The following is a 17977-nucleotide window of genomic DNA, read 5'->3' as shown; positions in this document are numbered from 1 at the left end:
CTAACCCATCTGAAGCATCTTACTCCAAATCCAAAATCCCTCACTGTATAATAACTGAAATTTAGAGGGTTAAGAAATTGTGCAGCTACAACTATTTACAATCCTGAAAGATCTGTTTCTAATGTTTCTTTAGAATTTGTGAAACTTAGACTATTCATTAAGTACCTTTTGATATCTGCTTGTAATGGTTCGGTCTCACTCACCATACAATTCTTTATAATACTCGGGAAAACCAGTCACATTAAAAACCTGGTTCAGAGGTCTAATCCCCACCCTTTCAATTTATGAGATACATCTATTGGGGTCTTCTTGTTTAATTCATCAGGCCATCGTTTTCCCCCTTTTGTCCCCCCATTCATGAAGACAATTTATTGGCCTGGTCAAAAAAAGTGATCAGTGTATGTTGTATCTATCGTGTCTAATTTTTCTCTTGCCTCTCAGATTCTTTTCATTCTCCATATTAGTTTGTTTGGCCAACCCAGCCTTTAGATTCCTAATTTCCTGTGGAATTTCTTAAAAACTTTTAAAACTCTGTTTCTTTTACCCTGAGGTATATGCAATTATGTAATTTCTAATTGTAACTCTGAATGCTTCCTATTGTGGGATATTGTCTGAAGAATTTTTTCAAATGGATACAATTTTAGCCTTTCAATTGTCTTTATAATCTTTGCTTTGAAATTCACTAGACTGCAGTCTCCATGGTACTGGTTTTATACTCCTCCCTACAGGTCTTACTCCTCAAGGTCTTTTCCCATAGACACATAATGGGAGAAAAGTCTCAGTGTCTTAGACTCTAAGGGCCAGATTTTATAACATGCGCGCGGGCGTAGATTTGTTCGCGCAACCCGGCGCGAACAAATCTATGCCCAATTTTATAACATGCACGTGCCGCAGCGCACATGTTATAAAATCCAGGGTTGGCGCGCACAAGGGGGTGCACAATTGTGCAACATGCGCGCCGAGCAGCCTTCCTCCGTTCCCTCCACCCCCCGCACCTTCCCCTCCCTTACCCGCCCCCCCCCAGCCCTAACTAAACCCCCCCTCCCCCCAACCTTTGTTGAAGAAGTTACGCCTGCCTCCGGGCAGGCGTAACTAGTGTACACCAGCTCTCCATCCTGGTGGCTGTTCTGGAAGCCTCGGTCCCGCCCCCAGAATGCCCCTGGGCCGGCGCCCTGCCCACGGCCCTGCCCCCAGAACTCCCATTTTTTCAAGCCCCGGGACTTCGGCGTGCGCAGGGGGAGGCAGGGGTAGGTTTTCGGGGGTTGTGCGCATATCTTACGCACACAACCCTTTGAAAATCTACCCCTATCCTTTTAAAGCCCATAACCAGAACTAATAATTACATGTTCTTCTATATCAGTACCCCCCTCCCATCTCCTAATACTGATGAGAGGATCACGACAGAGCTCCTGGGGTCTGACCATAGTGCACCTCAGCCAGACAGAGTTCATTTAGAACTGAGGTAGGGGTAGGGATGGTGGTGGGAAGGAAATCTCTCCTAGGCCCTTACACTCGTAGCTTGATCCCAGTCTTGAATCAGTCAGTCATTCTCATACAGTGTTTTGATGTTCTAACAAAAGAATCCATTTACTTAAAATAAAAGACGTGAAGTAAAGAGTCTAATAATGAAGACCTGGTGGGCAGTTATTGCCTCCCACCAGCAGAGGTCCTCACTCAACCTTGTGGACTGTCTCCCTAGTTCTTCCAGTACCATGGTCTGTTCCTGAGATACTCTAATTGGTCCTCCTGGGTCTGTGGCCTTCTGGTGGCCATACTGTTCCAGTTTGGACTCAAGATAGGCTGGAATATAACAGTCATTACCTGCCAGAGCTGGGTCCTAGTCTTGGTCTTGCATTTCGTTTTGATACTTGTGCCTTCTGACTCTGGTTCTCAGCCCTATTTGTGGCCTTTGTTAGTTCTCTCTCCGGCTTTCATACTCAGTGTTCCTGTTTTTGTCCTAGTTTGTTCTTATCTTCTTGTTTTGTCTTAGCTGTTCCTAATTTGTGTCGAGTACCTTGTTTTTCTGAGTGTCCTTGCCCCTCTTCAGTGGGCACCTTTTCTCCTTGGTTGCTGCAGTGGTTCAGCCCTGCTCTTGTGGGCGCCTTCCAGTTCCCAGGTGTGTTTGTCCTCGTCTCCATGTGTCTCCTGCTGCCCAAGTTCTGCCGCCTACCAGCACATGAGGGCTCAATACGAGAGGAAGGTGCCTGTACAGGCAAAAGATATCCTGTTCCGGCCTTACTCCGGCCTACCTTGTCTGGGTCCATCCCCGCTTCTGGGGTCAGAAAACCAGCAGCACACAAGGAAGATTAATCCTATTTTGAGTTACAGTGCAGCAGTCACCTTAAACTCCTGAAAGGCCCTTTCCGGTTCTAACAGAGGTGATTTCTCTGTGTAAGTGGCCCGAGGGCTCCCCTACGATAATCCTAAAGGTGAAGCTAAACTCTCTCCTTGCTCCGTTTCCCTTTTATGCCTCGATGGAAGTTCTGGATGGGTACAATCTCCCAAAGATTATGGCACCAGGATGACACCTGGTACAAGAGCTGGGTTAGTCTGTGTAAGAAATTCTCCAGCTGCACTCAGTGTAGTTTCTAGATAATTCATGTGTCAAATATGCACCAGCTCCCAAAACACAAAAATATGGAAATGGACATCTTAACCTACTTCTCCACTCCTGATCCTCCAGAAAATGGAGACTCTCAGACCCATTGAGCTTGGGATTGCAGCTCCTGCCCAATGCCTGTGCGCCTCTCCTCTCAACTCCCTGGGAACTCTTTCTGGCAGCAGCAACAGAAAATGAAGGGAAAAACAAAATCAGGGCAGGATCTTCAGAGAGGCTCGCACATTGACAGAGCCTGCAGTGGGCCCGCCCTTGGCGTAGGATTCCATGGTAACAGGAATCTTCGGTTGCTGCTGAAACAGGAGTAGGGGCCATGACTTCCAGCTGAAGGAAGGGAACGGGATTTGGGCAGGAGGGTAGAGGTTGAGAGAGGGGTTTCACTAGAGGGGAGGAGTTAAGAGAGGTCTGAGATTGAGAAAAAAAAGGATCAACTGGAGAGGGTGGAGCTTGAAAGAAGGGATCAGATGGAGGCAGGGGAGACAGAGTCAAGTAAATGTGAGAGGAAAACCACACTTCTAATGTGTTTTGGTCATCTCCTGGGTTCATGAGTATTTTCAAGTGCTACAGCTTGGGAAGTCCTGCTCTAGTACCTACAAATCCTGGAATTCACCATCAGAGCTCATTCCATAAGGAATGTGGAGGAAATGGTTATCATCCCACTACCATTTCCTCAGTTCCAGCGTGTCCTCCTTGGGAGACACATGGCTCCTGGTAAGGAACCAGTGGGTCCCTACAGACGCCCATGTTCTGGGGGATTTTTTCCCTACAAACAATCAGCTCTGCTGATTTATGGGCTCCCCGAATAATGTGAATTCAGGCTCTCTCAGTAGGATAGATAGAATTATATTTGGAGGAAATATGGAAAGCTATCAATTTTTTTGTAATGCTTGGGACGACTACTTCTTGCATCTTATCTGTATGCTCAATCTATGAAGCCCTGGATCTAATAAATAATATAATTAGAGAGACCTTTTAGCATAACAGAATTAAAATATGCCACTCTTGCACACAGGATCTGTTTCATTAAGGCTTCTCTCCTATTCTATGTCTATAGAAAAGACCTTTATGAATCAGGTCCTTTATATAAAAAAAAAAAATGACAGATGCTTTTCTTCTGCAGAATCTTAGCTAATAACTATTTTCTACAATAATCATCCTCTCCCGCTAGACACTGAAAAATATGCTCAGCTTCAAAATCTCTACTGTGCATTTATAAATCAGAATTATACCTCTGCTGAGTTCTTTGCACGTCCCACCATGATTTTCAGCATCATCTTTATGCTGATGGCTGCCAGATCCATCTCTGCACTAGAAATTTCACCCAGAGCTCAGACTGGAATCTCAGCCTCTCAGTCCAACATCTCTGCCTGGATTTCTCACTACTACCTTAAGGTTAAGATGTCCAAGAGAAAACTTATCTTTCCTCCCAAACCCATTTTTTTTTCAATCCACCTGGCTTAAACAGTCCTCCTCCCAGTCTCCTTACTCTGCAACACTAGGGCTTATTCAACAACTCTCTCCCCCTTCTCTGCACAATTCAAAACACTACTGAAATGTGTGGTTTCTTTCTCTCCATTACCATCAAAATCCATCCTTTCCTATCTGAATTCATTACAAAAACCCTTATTGGCTCTCATCACTTCTTGCTTAGATGACTGCAACCTGCTTCTCGGTCTCCCACTGAATTCTCTCTCTCCGCTACAATCTATCCAAAATTCATCTGTATGCTGTATCTTCCTCCAGTGCCATTATGACGATGTAGCCCCCTCTTTTCAAGTTACTACATTGGCTCACCATCCACTTTTGCATGCAGCGTGCTTCTTCGCATCTACAAGTGTCTTTACTCTGCAGATCCTCCATACCTCTCCTCATGACCTTTATTTAAAATCAGACAAGATGCTCTAATCTGTGCCTTTTTCCACTGTCAAACCCCAACTCCACGCCTTCCACCTTGCTGCACCATTTGCCTGGAATCTCCCTAAATTGGTGCATCTTGCCCCCTTCCTTGGCCATACTCCTGCATCTGCTTTTACATCTTAAACTCTTGAGTCCTGGGTCTCACCGATTAAAAGCATTGTTGGGGTTTTTTTTTAAAACTTTTTATTTTGCTTTTTCCAGTGTACAAACAGCAATCAACAATGGCAAACATTACAGACTTACAACAGGGAACAATACAAATTCAGTATGATAGATGCCCCAAGTCTTACGTTTAAAAGTTCTCCCCTCTAAGGTCAAGGCACAGCTTCTCAAGGTCAGACAGTACACACCTGATTACACCAATAATGCTTACCTGGATTAGACTTACAACAAAATGTAGCAATTGTAAAACACACAGCTATCAGCACTTGCCCAATAAAAGTCCTGGTTTTCACCGAGATCATAGATCCCTCCCAGCTTCCAAGGAGATCTAACAGAGGCTTAAGATGTATAGGAAAGCTTAAGATATCTGCTGTTTCCTGTGCAACCCCTGACCAGAAGTATCTCACGGCCTGACAGTGCCAACACTTATGTAGGTATGTATCAACTTCCCCACATCCCCGCCAATATGTGGCACTAACATCTGGAAAAATCCTAGTTTTATTGATTTTAATCATGTTCAAGGTGGTAAGAGGTTTCAGGAAATGTACCTATTTGTTTTGCCTGTGACCGGACGAGATTGTAAGCTCCAGAGAGAAGGGCCTCTCTCTTATGTATTTCTGTACAGCGCTGCATATGCCTGCTAGCACTAAAGAAATGAAAAGTAGCACTAGCAGGACAACATGGGAAAAATACACTGTAGGAAATGTCTTCAAACTCTCTTAAGGGAAGAAGACAGCACATACTTGGAAGGGACTGGATTTTAAGATTCCTCTTCTGATGCTCTTGAGATGAAACAAGTGCTTAAAGTTTTTATTTTAAGAACATAAGAAATTGCCATGCTGGGTCAGACCAAGGGTCCATCAAGCCCAGCATCCTGTTTCCAACAGAGGCCAAACCAGGCCACAAGAACCTGGCAATTACCCAAATACCAAGAAGATCCCATGCTACTGATGCAATTAATAGCAGTGGCTATTCCCTAAGTAAACTTGATTAATAGCCGTTAATGGACTTCTCCTTCAAGAACTTATCCAAACCTTTTTTGAACCCAGCTACACTAACTGCACTAACCACATCCTCTGGTAACAAATTCCAGAGCTTAATTGTGCATTGAGTATAAAAGAACTTTCTCCGATTAGTTTTAAATGTGCCCCATGCTAACTTCATGGAGTGCCCCCTAGTCTTTCTACTATCCGAAAGAGTAAATAACCGATTCACATCTACCCGTTCTAGACCTCTCATGATTTTAAACACCTCTATCATATCCCCCCTCAGTCGTCTCTTCTCCAAGCTGAAAAGTCCTAACCTCTTCAGCCTTTCCTCATAGGGGAGCTGTTCCATCCCCTTTATCATTTTGGTTGCCCTTCTCTGTACCTTCACCATCTCTTAGGAACTATCTCCATCTTCATAAATCCAAACCACGGTCATTGCAAAGTAGCCTCTCTTGCATTGCAAGCAAAATGTTAAAATTGAAAAAGTAACAGCACTTTAAAAGAAGACATACCAGAAAAAGCCCATAACTAGAAAATTCTCTAAGAACAAGCACATTGCAACAGCTGTACAATTAAACAAAGTCTCCCAATAACAAAATAAAGCAAGAGACTCAGAAAAAGATATGTACTCTGACATTCTGTAATATTTCCAGAGGCAAAAATCCTCTCTTTTAATCTCCATCGGCAACTTTTCATAACTTTGGGAAAAAGTAACTAAAAGCTGCTGTTGTGTGATCGGCAATTTAAAATCCCTTTAGGATTAGTATTTCTAGTAACAGTGTTGTGTGGATCTTAAGTCCTGCCCAGATGCACACTTTGAAAGCAGATTTGCTCTGCACTCAGGGAGACCCTGGTGCACACATTTATAAACTAACATCAGCAGCTTAAACTGAATTCTAGCCACCCCCGACAGCCAATGTAATTCTCACACAACCTGGGCAATAAGATCATATTATTTTCATGCTCCACCTACCATGTTCCAAAATAACTAAGCACCTCAGGCTTACCCCTAATAGAATATTGTAGCTCTTTATTTCAGGAGCTATCCTAGTAGTGACATGAGCATGAACCACCAAAGCCAGAATATTAGGAGACATATATTGAAATTGTCTAACCAATCTAAGTCCATAAAAAGACTTCTGTGCCACAGAAGAAATCTGATATCTCATTGACAGCTTATCATAAGAGTTTTACCTCTAAGCTAGCTACAGTCTCCTCAGGTGAAATTTTCACACCTGAAATCTCAGGATTCACTATGGGAGGCCTCGCTTTATGGCTCACCCACAAAGGGCTCTGTTTCATTAGGATAAATTTTTAAGCACTTTTGTTCAAGCCAAATCGACCACTACTTGAAGACAAAGTCCCTCTCTGCACATGGACCCTGGCCGGATCCATGCCAGTACATGCAAGATTTTATATATCACTGGCGGTACCCGGCCACGCGTTGCAGTGGCAGAGTCAGGTTCTTTACCCTCCCTCCCCCTTCCCCTTGCTCATGTACCTTAGTCACTCATCCAAGCCCTCCCCTGTCCCCACTCCAATTCCCTCCCCTGACACTCACCTCTCCCCTCATTCTCCCTCCCCTGACACTCACCTCCCCCCACCTACTGCCTACACTTCAGATAAGAAAACCTTTGTCGGGAGCGGCAGGAGTGAGAAGGAGAGGAGGACAGCCGAGCTCTACAGGCGTGCGGTAATTGTGAAATCTAGCAGCTGGGCCGTGTGACATCACTGCCTGACCCGGGGCTTCAAAACCCCGCGAAATTGAGCGCACATTGGAGCGGCAGGAGAAGGAGAGGAGGACAGCCGAGCTCTACAGGCGTGCGGTAATTGTGAAATCTACCAGCTGGGCCATGTGACATCACTGCCTGACCCGGGGCTTCAAAACCCCGCGAGACTGCGGCACGGAGTCGCCGCCGGCGCGTCGCCTAAGCCGCGCGCACCAAAGGGGCGCGCGCAGCTTAGACCGGCTTTGAACGCCTTTGCTGCCTGTCTGCCTGGAAACTATTTGTTGTTTTATTGGAATATATGGGGCGCAAAAGGAAGGCTAAGGCCTATACTTCATCTCCGATCACTCCTAAAACCGGACCAATGGACGCCCATTTGAATAGGCTTAATACGCCACAAGAGGACAGTAACAGAGACGTTTTTGAAGTCTCGTTAAGTCCTGGCATGAGACCCACACCAACGCAGCCCCCAGGAGCAGCAACCATGGATAATACCACTGGAAATGAGTCTGCAGACGTCAGTAGAGGGGAGGCAATACCAGAGGGGGTAGGTGCCAAACCTCTACAATCTTTGTCTTCTTTACATCTGGAAGGTGAGATGGGAATGTCAACTCCATCTCATGGGAGCATCCAATCAGCAGGTTTGGATGCATCCAAAGTGACAATGGGGGATTTGTGGAAGATGCTAGTTAAACTGGATACTAATGTTACCCAGATGAACTCCTCCCTCTCATTGATGGTGAATGCTAATAAAACAACAATAGCAGAACAGGGGAGGAAAATGATGGATATAGAAACTAGAGTGAATAAATTAACATCAGATGTTCAGAGTATTCAAAATATGTGATCTTACATAATGACGTAGAAAATTTAGAAAATGTTTTCCGAATTAAGAATTTGCGATTTGTTAACTTTCCGTATACGAGATTAATGTCACCACAGGAGATGTTTATTAAATATCTCAAAGAAATATTAGCATACAAGGAGGATGAAATTCCTCTTATTTCAAAAATTTATTATTTCCCCTTAAGAATGATTGGTGAACCAGGTGGAATGAATGATTTGCATTCCCCAGGGATATCAACATTTCTGGAGGACTCCCTGGATATAATCAATAAGCGTACAACTTTGTTTGTGTCATTTGTTCAAGAGAGGGATAAAGAGTCTATATTTGAGAAAGCCTTAAAAAATCGTGCAATTTTATTTTGTGGACAGAAGGTTTACATTTTCCCTGATGTATCTAAGACCACGCAGGGTCGTAGAAGGCAATTTCTTAAATTGAAAGACAAAACATTGGAATTAGGGGCAACTTTTTACTTAAGGTTCCCCTGCCAATGTTTTGTGAATTACCAAGGGAATAAGTTTATCTTCACCACTCCTTCCCATATGGAGAATTTTTTGAGGGATAAAGAATTAGAAAAGATTAACCAAGCTTTAACAACAGAAGTGGGTACAGAATAAATGAATAATCCTCCTTTTCTTCTAAAATATTATGAAGTAAGGTTATGGTTGACCACTCTCCTTATTGGATATAGGTACTAAAATTGTTTTGTTATGTAATTAATGATTCCTGAATTTGTTATGTTAGTATACCTGTATTGCTTTATTTTTTCGTTTGAAAATATGTTATCACTTGAGTGTGATTTGGAAATTAATAAAGTATAAATTACAAAAAAAAAAAGAAAACCTTTGTTTTTCTATTTCTGTGGGAACCCCCCTCCCAACCCTTTAAATCAAATAATAACCCCCCACCCTCCTGCCCCCTCCCAAGACCTGGGAAATTAAAATTGTTAGTGCTACATGTGGTCTGTCCCTGGGCGTCTGTGCGCGTTATGTAGCCAAATAGGGGAGTGCCTAACCAAATTTGCACTTCCAAATTTGTTTTGTGGTCTGGGGAGGGCTATTTTGGTGCGTTCCCGAGATCGTGCAAGTTTAGTGTATGCATTTGTGTGTGAACCTCCCCCTTCCCCCAAAAAACAACCCTATGAGAAAAGTTCTCTTAAACTAACAACCCCACACTCTCCTGCCCCTCCCCCCAGCCCTGCAAAAAACAGAAGCCCCCCTGCCCCCCCAGAGTTGCTGAATGAATGAAACCTGCCCCCCCTTCATGACCCCTCCCCAAGATGTTCGCAATAAATTCATTACCACCCCCCACCCTCCCCGAGACCTGATAAAAATGTCAGTCGGAGCGATGTATTGGTGTTGGTCCGTCGGCTGCGAGCACTGAAACGGGTTCCAACGGCCCTTTGCCCTTACTATGTCAGTGGGGTGGAGCAATGGCAGCGGTAGGTCCTCTGACATAGTAAGGGCAAAGGTCCGCTGGCTGCCAGTCCTGAAAATGGCACAGATGGGCCCTCGCCCTTACTATGTCACATGGGCTACTGCCACCATTGGTGTCCCCGAGTGGCATAGTAAGGGAAAGGGCCATCGGCGCCATGTTGATTGCTGGTAGCCAACGGCCATAGTGCAGGAGATGTGTCCCGGACTGGTCCTGGCCCCCTGCTGGAGCCTCCCGGACTTCTGTTAGGTTTTGTGTGTGTTGTGAGGGCCTGGGAAGTAAATAAATTTGGCATGTGTGTGGGGGGTGTGAGGAGGGTGGTTTTGTGTGTGTTGGGAGGCTGTGGGAAGTAAATCAATTTGGCATGTGTGTGGGGGTGTGAGGAGGGTGGTGGGTGTATTTTACCTGTAAAGGAAATAGTTATCTTCCGGCGAAAAAAGTGCGCGAATGTGTTAAAATGGAAGTGAAACGTGGACCTGGACTGGCGAAATGATTAGTGTAGCGTGTGTTAGTGTAAGGTGCAACAGATGGCGCTTACATCCAGCAGATGTCGCTGTTTTCTCGAAACAATTTTTAAACCTATTTTACCTGTCACAGGTGTGACATATCTGTAATGTAAGTAAGAACAACCTTCCTGTATGCGAAATGAAGGTTGTGTCCAAATTTGAAAGCAATCGTTCCAGTGGTTTCTGAGATTAGCGATTTTGTCCAAGCTATTTAACATTTTTATTTATAATAGATTGGCAAAAATGTGGCATTCAAAGTCGCATTGGATCAATTAACTTTGCTTAAGGAGCCATACATATTTTAAACAACAGGTGGAATAATACAACTTATCCCACAACTTATCTGTACAGCCTCAAAACTTTCCATTCCAAAGTTTTCATTGTTTTAAAAATGTAAAGCCCACACACATTTGACAGCATTTGCGGCAGGGTACAAAGCAAACACACATAATTAAAAACAAAGCTGACACGCATTAACTAGGAATATACACGGTGCGACTTACCCTTCAAGAAGGATGTCCACTATTGAACTGCCCCACCCATTGTCTAATGTATGGAAAGCTGCTGCTAAGTCTCACCTCCCTCATCAGCTTGCCTTTGGATACTAAATCAGTCAGACTTAACAATGCGGTCTCAGGGCTGCATCCACACTGGATCCCTGAAAGCTATGAAAAAAATGTTTTATGTAACCCCCCCCCCATCTCCGGGTGCTGTCCTAACACCAAAGGGGGCTATAAAAGAATTTGTCTCTTTCCGGGTCTGGCTCTTTCTCCAGGGCCTGTTGGGACATTTCAGGGTCTGGAGCGACCGGGGTGCCTTTGTGCTCTTTTTTTTTTTGCCTGGATGAGGTTTAATGCCTCTTCACTATTAGGTGCGCTTTTGGTGCCAATAATATACGGGAGACTCAGGTTGAGTGTCCAAATTAAAATTTTTTACTGACGGTAAAACACGGACTTTGATGAAATGGGGAAGTACCTGGAGGAAGAACTAAAAGACTGGGCGAACGAGAGAGATGTGGAACAACAGTGGACCAAACTAAAAGGAGCAATTACCAAGGCAACTAATCTATATGTTAGAAAAGAAAAGCAAAAGAAAAATGAAACCTATCTGGTCCTCAAAGGAGTAAGCTGACAAAATAAAAGCTAAAAGAACAGTGTTCAAGAAATATAAAGGATACTAAAGGGAGGAGCACAAGGAAGAATATCTGGTGGAACTGAGGGAGACAAAGAAAGCAATCAAGAAGGCAAAAAGTCAAGCAGAAGAAAGGATTGCCAAAGAGGTAAAGCGAGGTGACAAAACATCTTTCAGAAAGATCAGAGAAAGGAGAAAAGTCCAAAGTGGTATAGTGAAATTGAAAGATGAAAAGGATCAGTTTGTGGAAAGAGATGAAGAAATGGCAGAAATATTAAACAAATACTTCAGTTCGGTGTTCACTAAAGAGGACCCTGGAGAAGGACCGTCGCTAGTTAATAAGAAACTGGAGTAGATGTAACTCCATTTACAGAAGAGAATGTATGAGAAGAGCTAGGAAAACTAAACTGTGACAAAGCCATGGGGCCTGATGAGGTTTATCCCAGGATACTGAGGGAGCCTAGGGATGTGCTGGTGGGTCCGCTGCGTGACTTGTTCAATAGATCCCTAGAAACGGGCATGGTGCTGAGTGATTGGAGAAGAGAGGTGGTGGTCCCGCTTCACAAGAGTGGGAGCAGAGAGGAGGCTGGAAACTACAGGCTGGTTAGCCTCACCTCAGTGGTAGGAAAAGTAATGGAGTCGCTGCTGAAATAAAGAATAGTGAACCATCTACAGTCGGAAGAATTGCTGGACCAGAGGCAGCATGGATTCACCAGGGAAGGTCCTGTTAGAAATCTGATTGACTTTTTTTTGTTTGGGTGACTAGGGAATTAGATCGAAGAAGAGCGCTCGATGTCATCTACTTGGATTTCAGCAAAGCTTTTGATACGGTCCCACACAGGAGGCTTGTGAGTAAAAAATGAGAAGCTTAGGAGTGAGTGCGGAGGTGGTGGCCTGGATTGCAAACTGGTTGACAGACAGAAGACAATGTGTGATGGTAAATGGAACTTACTCTGAAGAGAGAGCGGTGTTAAGCGGAGTGCAGCAAGGATTGGTGTTGGAACCAGTCCTGTTCAATATCTTTGTGAGCGACATTGCGGAAGGGATAGAAGGTAAGGGCTGTCTTTTTGCAGATGATATTAAGATCTGCAATAGAGTGGACATGCTGGAAGGAGTGGAGAGAATGAGACGGGATTTAAGGAAGCTGGAAGAGTGGTCGAAGATATGGCAGCTGAGATTCAATGCCAAGAAGTGCAGAGTCATGCATATGGGGAGAGGAAATCCGAATGAACTGTATTTGATGGGGTTGAAGAGCTGATGTGATGGAGCAGGAGAGAGACCTTGGGGTGATAGTGACTAATGATCTGAAGTCGGCAAAACAATGTGACAAGGAAATAGCTAAAGCCAGAATGCTGGGCTGCATAGAGGAATATCTAGTAAGAGAAAGGAAGTGATGATCCCCTTGGGATCTTGGGTGTCCCCTACCATGTGGGAAAAAGTTCTCCATCTTGGACAGGAGAGGTTCCAATTTCGCTCTTGGTCCCCAGGGCTTATGGAGGCAAAGTAATTCTTCACTAGCTCCGGCAGTTAGGCTCCCAAGGGCTGGGGAATCCTCTGCACTAAAGTTGGAGGAGAGACATCCTCCTGAAAACCCCATCTCCATGTTGGTTGCATCAACACTTCCCTTTGAATGGTGCTTTGGTCTATAGATAGCGCTGGCTGTGTCTCCTTAACCCCCCCCCCCAAAAAAAAAAACCAAACACTCTACTCTGATAAAACTAATGGCACCTTGGCATACCACGTAGAGTGGGATGACTGTGCTTCAGAAAGTGGTATATTTTTAAAAGCCTATGCACGTAGGTAGGGTTACACACGTCAGCCTATTTTAGAAAGGCCCGGCAACACGCGTAAAGCCCCGGGACGCATGTATGTCCCGGAGCTTCAAAAAAGGGGTGGGGAGGGGGGCAGAGGCTCCCGGCACAGCGGCCATTTGCTGCTGTGCTGGGGGATCACGTGCTGGCAGACTGCCAGTACATGCAACCTGCGCCTGCTTCCAGGCAGGCGCAACAGGTAAAAACAAAGGTCGGAGAGTCTAGGTGAGGGCTAGGGGGCAGGAGGGTAAGTTAGGGGGTTGGGAAGTTCCCTCCCAGGCCGCTCCGATTTTGGCGCGCAAGTTGCACAATTGTGCACCGCCTTTCGTGTGCCGACCCCCTAAATTTTATAACATGCGCACATCTGCGCACGCATGTTATAAAATCGGGCGTCCATGTGTGCGTGCCAGATAGCGCGCGCATACGGACGCATGCGCCCGCAACCTTATAAAATCTACCCCAAAGTGAGTTCTATACAGAGGACATGGATGGTGCCCTGATCAGCCTTGGGTTTAGCAGCAACAAAGCTCAAGGCCGAAAGTTGAAAACTTTGAAAGAGACTGGGACACGTCCATGAGGTAGCACAGACGAAGAGAGATTGAAGGGCTTACGAGGCAGTACATGCAGAAACTCCCACACATGCTCATTTAAACCCAAACAGAGCTCTTTCACTGAGCTCTGAAAGATGGATCCGTTGGCATCTTCAGATGACATCATCCACACATAACGGCTATAATTCATTCCTGCTTGTCAATGGAGAATAAAGTTATATAAGTAGTAATAATCATTCTATTGACAGACAGCTTTGGCCCATTATGAAAAAAAACATTAGCCCTCCCAAGGAAAGAAGATTTGGTTTCAAGAAATATCTTCCTGTCAGTCACTATTTCCTCTCTTTGGGTCAATACTCTGAGTCTGACTGCCAACTCATAGCGGTTTCACCTATAGGAAAAGGTTAACTAGATCTACTTTAAGATGCCTCCAAGTACAAAAATCAGTTCTCCAACATTGTGATATCAAAGCGAGTCAAAAGTACTGAAAGAAAACCGGAGGTGTCCAACTGTCTAACAAAACCAGCAACATACAATTGTAAACATTCAGCCAGGTAGGTGCAAAGATCACAATAACATTAAGCCAGCAATTAGCTGCAGTGTCAACAAAATGTGCACAATGTAAATAAAATGGATCACCACAGAAGCTGTTGGTCAGGTCTTGCTTTTTAATTGAGGATGGGCCAAAAAAAGAAATCCGCTAACTGCAATCAAGATCCAAATCCAGATATCCTGGATTACTACCAACACCTATAAAATGAACACTAAAATACCAGTAATTCTGAAAATTGGGGGGGGGGGGGAGGGGGCGCCGAACACAGTCCTGCAATCATGGAATCTGGGATCCTGTCGGGTACTTATGGCCTGGACTGGCCCCTCTTGTTAACAGGATATTGGACTTTATGGACTCTCGGTCTGACCCAGTATGGCAATTCTCATGTTCTGCCACTGGTATATGTATTTATAACCAGAAAATTGCTGACATTGATTAATTAAACTGTCAGATCCTTCTTTTTCATTCCAAATCTTATTTCACTGTGAAGGCAATATTGGTATTTAAAATGTTTCTGCCATCACATCCAAGACAGATTCATAATCTGAGAGGCTACTACTTATTAATTACCATAACAGCAGTTTATGGATTTTTCCTCTAGGAACATATCCAAACCTTTTTTTAAACCCAGTTACACTATTTGCTGTAACCACATCCTCTGGCAATGAATTCCTATGCGCTGAGTGAAAAAGAATTTTCTTCAATTTGTTTTAAATGAGCTACTTGCTAACTTCATGGCGTGCCCCCTGGTCCTTCTATTATCTAAGAGAGTAAATAATCGATTTACATTAACTTGTTCAAGCCCTTTCATGTTTTTGTAGACTTCTATCATATCCCTCCTCAGTCGTCTCTTCTCCAAACTGAACAGCCCTGACTTCTTTAGCCTTTCCTCATAGGGCAGCCATTATATGCCTCTTCTCCAGTGCAGCTATATCCTTTTTGAGATGCGGTGACCAGAACTGCACACAGTATTCAAGGTGCGGTCTCACCAGGGAGCGATACAGAGGCATTATGACATCCTCCATTTTATTTTCCATTCCCTTCCTAATAATTCCTAACATTCTGTTTTCTTTTTTGATCGCCTCAGCACTCTGAGCTGATGATTTCAATGTATTATCCACTATGATGCCTAGATCTCTTTCCTGGGTGGTAACTCCTAAGATAGAACCCAACATTGTGTAACTACAGCAAGTTATTTTTCCCCTATGTGCATCACTTTGCACTTGTCCACATTAAAATTTCATCTGCCATTTGGATGCCCAGTCTTCCAGTCGCACAAAGTCCTCGTGCAATTCACCACAATCTGCTGGTGATTTAGCTTAAGTAAATCCGGGGCACTCCTAGGTTGACCCTTCCCAGAACCCAGCAGAGGCGCTGCACAGACACAGCTTGAGCATGCGTACAATGGATAGCTGGAGAACGCATCTAAGGAAGGAGAATGGCTTTAGACACTTCATTACAGATGAAAGCGCCTAGGGTTTTTGATTGGGTTTCTGAGTCTGGCTGTCTATGAGCACCTTCTGCTGTAATAGATAAACTAATAGTGAAATGGGAAATGAAAATGAGCCCCTTCATGTTCAGAAAAATCTGATATGCGTTTTTACCCATTTATATTTTGTGCGTACAGAGCAGTGAATATGTTGGTCCTTGCAGTCTCCCAGCTCCTCAAGACTGCACCCGCCCTGCTGAAGTCACAATGCTCACCCCCTTCCACTCAGCCACAGTCCCCACCATACAGTTTACTGGAGGATCAATAAAAATAGCATAACAAAGCGGCTATGAAATACTGATACTCCAGTGTACCTGCTTGTTTTGTTTTTAAACACACCCTACCTTGTGGAAGAGGCTTTCAGGAGATGCTAGAGTGGAGTCAAATTATTTGCATTTTTGCAAGAAAATTAAGGCTTGACTTGGTGTCATGGCAAAAACAACAAAATTAAGATCCCTGCAGTTCCACGTTGATGTTTGTTTTATGTATTTTTTCTGTGTTGCCATGTTCTGTATTGTTTTAATTATGTATTGTCTATATTACTTTATTTGATGGTTATTTTTTGAAATCTGTAGTTTTATGTACTACTGTACACTGCTTTGGACAGCCTGGAAAGGCAGCCTAGAAATTATTTAAATAAAATAGATAGCAAACGAACTGGGAGTATAGCTATACTAAAAAGCACACACACACACGCCCTCCATGTAAACTAGGGTCGTGGCCATAATGCACATATACCTTTCACACTAAAGAAAAAAAAAATATATGAAATATGAACATAAAAAAAAAAAAAAGGAGACCTAGAAGTAAAAAGTAAAGAGGAAACAATGGAGGCAGTCAAGCTGATACTTTGAGGAATCTCGTTAGCAGAGCTCCTTTCAAATACTCTGCAGGCAACATCTAGCAAGTCTGATGCCCTTCCTCGCCCACACAGAATTATTTACTCCAGCAAGCTTTACACTAGAGTGGTTACAGGACAGGAAAGGGCAGAAGTCATCAGTTCTTTAAATTGAGTTTTGACAAACTACCTGATAGCCGAAGCAAGGTATTTCCTCCACTGCATTAGCCCGAGGGCTCTCGATTGTTTTTCTTCAGAAAAGAAAAAAAAAAAAAAAAAAAAGTACTTCCGAGCTTCCTGTATTTTCTAAAAGGATGTTCATTTCATTATTTGATCTGGATTGGATTTTTTTTTTTAAAGCCACAACAAAAAAATCACATTTCCTTGTCTGCAGGAAGAACCAGAGGAGCAGAGTTAAACTTTTACAGACAAATCTGGGAGCAGCCTGCTTCTGTAACCACTTGGCTAAGCACAAAGAAAGCCAGGGTTGAAATCCCACTCGTAGAGAGAGGGAAGGAAAGCCTGCTATAGCCGCCTGTAGCTCGCGGTAAGCTAGCAACAAAAAAGGTGCAAGCTAAAGAAACAGAGGCCGCTCTGTCAAAGCAATGCGCTGACCTGGTCCCGCACTATGTAATGGATGGTCACTTTGCGATCCCATGTAACCTGGCACATATTAAGCACTATGCTCTCGCAACTTGTACTAAGAACCGGGATTTATTGTTTTCTTCATAGACAGAGGATGGGAAAAAGCCCAGCGGAAATCAAGACATCCTCAGATTTAAGACACATTTTGGCTCCTGAAAACCATGTCTTAAGCTGAAATACTGTAAGTTGAAACCGATTGTCCCATAAGAACAATGTTACAAATGGGGGCTTGGTGCTAACTCCTATTTTCACCAAACTAACCCCAAATTTAGTAATGCATAGTACTTAGAAAATGCAGACATTTTAAAGCATTACTTTTTTTTTTGTCTGAAGAGGAAAAAGCCAAGGCATGCCTACAAGGACACTGCCCGGATACTGTGGTACTCTTCCTACTGATGTCACCTCACCGGTCCTTATGGTCATCAGCACTCCAGTGTGTGCCTGCTGGGAGAAGCTCAGGCATCTTAAAATCCAAAGAAATGTCGCAAGTTGGACAATGGGTGTCAATTTAGAAATGTTGTATCTCTGATTCGTAGCTTGGAATGGCTTCAGTCAAGGACTTCCTGTAAAGCACACAGGAACGCTGCCACCTGAGAAAATTCAAAATGCTGTGGGATGTTAGGGGGGTTTCTTTGCATTAAAGAGAGGTCTTTAAATGGGGAAGACATCTACCTTTGGAGGAGAAGGTTTACTCATTTGCATAGGTAGTGCTCGATTTGAATTATGTCAGCATCTCTGTTCAGAAACCGTCCATTTATTCTGC

The 17977-nt window shown here is 43.9% G+C and overlaps 1 protein-coding gene across 2 annotated transcripts in view; it reads right to left on the bottom strand.

The window, feature by feature from the left end:
- Window positions 1-17977, bottom strand: part of PTPN14 (protein tyrosine phosphatase non-receptor type 14) — a 277012-nt gene that overhangs the window by 219115 nt on the left and 39920 nt on the right. The window lies entirely within an intron of this gene.

This window comes from Rhinatrema bivittatum, chromosome 3 (genome assembly GCF_901001135.1).
Source record: "Rhinatrema bivittatum chromosome 3, aRhiBiv1.1, whole genome shotgun sequence".
Classification (NCBI taxonomy): Eukaryota; Metazoa; Chordata; class Amphibia; order Gymnophiona; family Rhinatrematidae; genus Rhinatrema; species Rhinatrema bivittatum.
The sequence above is the reverse complement of the archived record's forward strand: the minus strand, read 5'-3'. Positions and strand labels throughout refer to the sequence as shown.